This window comes from Citrus clementina, unplaced genomic scaffold, assembly GCF_000493195.1.
Source record: "Citrus clementina cultivar Clemenules unplaced genomic scaffold, Citrus_clementina_v1.0 scaffold_8, whole genome shotgun sequence".
Taxonomy (NCBI): Eukaryota; Viridiplantae; Streptophyta; class Magnoliopsida; order Sapindales; family Rutaceae; genus Citrus; species Citrus x clementina.
In genome coordinates this window covers 19,705,481-19,707,697 of record NW_006262022.1, presented here as the reverse complement: position 1 = coordinate 19,707,697, position 2,217 = coordinate 19,705,481, and the positions used below count along the sequence as shown (strand labels likewise).

Genomic DNA, 2,217 nt, shown 5'->3' with positions numbered 1-2,217 from the left:
TTTATTTTCTTTTCCCCTCTAGTTTTTGTGGATGATTTGACTTATCGTCGACAAATAATACTGATCTTGTCTAGATACCGCCTTGGTTACACCGGCTCTCTAGTATAAGGTTATTATTATTTGGCACGATAAGCCCTTAGCACCATATTGATTAGAGCGTGGTTCATGAGGTGTGGATTCCCCCCTCATGATTTAATTGGCATTAATAAGGATTATTTAGCCCATGATGCATGTTGATACGGATCCAGATACCCAAGTACGTCACTTCAATAGAATTCTCTTCAATTTATTCTCGCCATTTCAATTCCAATTTTAGAATTTATTCTCGCCATTTTAATTTAAGTTTTAGCATATTCCAAATCATTTCCACCACAAATCCAATCACTTATTTACAAAATTAATTCTACATATAATTAAAATCCACCTCCTCGTGGGATCGACACTCGTTACCATTAATGTATACTACAATAGATTCGTGCGCTTGCGAGTTCATTAAAATTTGCACAACAAGTTTTTGGCGCCGTTGCCGGGGAGGTAAGTAATTTTAATTCATAGAATTAACTTTTGTGAATAATTTCTTTTATTTGTTTTCTTGTATTTTTTTTTATTAAAAAAAAAAGTAAATCTACATTTAAAGGTTAGTATTTCTTTTCTTTTTCTCTTCTTTAAAATTCTGTAATTTAATTTTCAATTTATTTTTTCTTTGTAATTTTTGTTTATTTTATTAATTTAATTTTTAATTTATTTCACGTATTTATTTTTGTGTATTTTTATAGAAAGGTTGTAATAGCGCAATAAGGTTAGTATCATAATTTCTCCCTCTTCTTTATTTTTATTTGTTTTGTTCCCATCTTTATTTTTATTTTTATTTTATTTTGCATGCATGGTCGTAGGTCATTATTACTTAATCTTGAACCTATAGACTTTGAATTAGAAAAAACACTTCGCACACACAAACACGTTAAAAATAAAATGGATTTACAAGCACCACAGGAGAGGCCATTTAAGGACTACTTTAGTCCCTTAGTTAATTTGAGCACATCATGTATAAGATACCCAAATGTAGCTGCTAGGAGTTTTGAATTAAAACCTAGTGTGCTAAATTGTCTCCCCACATTCTATGGCTTAGAAAATGAGGACCCATATAATCATTTGAATGATTTTCATGCCATTTGTCAAACATTTAAATATGAGAATTTTTCAGATGATGATGTTAAACTTAGATTATTCCAATTTTCTTTAAAGTATAGAGCTCGTTCATGGTTAAATACATTGCCTGCCAATAGCATTTCATCATGGGAACAAATGGTAACAAAATTTTTGAATAAATATTTCCCAGTTCATAAAACCAACGCTATTCGCAGGGAAATCTCGGAGTTTACTCAGAGAGAAGACGAGCAGTTTTTTGAAACTTGGGAGCGATTCAATGGGCTACTCTTGAAATGTCCACATCATGGGTACGAAAAATGGCATCAATGCCAATACTTTTTGGAGGGATTATTGCCGAATGTGCAAGAATGGCTAATGGCAACAAGTGGAGGAGAGCTAATGTCAAAAAGTGCATCAGAGATTTGGGAATTCTTCCAGCGACAAGCGGATAATTCCCAACAACGGAGTCGATCACTCAGGAATACTAGAAGAGTTAAGGGAGTAAATGAGGTTCAAATTGGCGAGTCAACTTCGGAAATCAAAGAAGTCAAGGAGATGGTTGAAGGTCTTGCTCGACAAATAGCATCGTTATCGACTGCTAAATCAACAGAATCACATGACCATGACTCATACTCAGATCAAGCCAATGCCATAGGTGTAATGAGAAAACCATCGAATTACAACCCATACTCCAACACATATAATCCTGGATGGAGAGACCACCCCAATTTTTCATGGTCTCAAGGATTCCAACAGAATGGACCAGCAACTCCACCAATGCAACAAATTCCTCAAAATCCTCAAGCCTCTCAGCCACCATTCAGACCATACAATCAAAACCAGAACTACTCTCAACCCAAACCATGGGAGGATGCATTCCAGAATTTCAAGAATGTTACTCACTCCACGATTGAGCAACAGAACCACACCATTGATGGACTACGAAATGAATTGAGAGCAGGCTTCAACTCACAAGCCCAATCAGTTTCAAGCCTCGAGAAGATGGTGGGACAACTTGCTTCTTCAGTTCAGACCTTGGCAATGACTGTTGAGAAAGGTAAATTTCCA

The 2,217-nt window shown here is 35.3% G+C and overlaps 1 non-coding gene across 1 annotated transcript; it reads right to left on the bottom strand.

Annotated features, from left to right (window-relative positions):
• Window positions 1-1,356: 1,356 nt before the first annotated feature.
• On the bottom strand, window positions 1,357-1,460 carry LOC112096522. Its single transcript, XR_002904425.1, has one exon. It is a non-coding gene; the product is annotated as a small nucleolar RNA R71 (small nucleolar RNA).
• Between the last annotated feature and the right edge of the window lie 757 nt (window positions 1,461-2,217).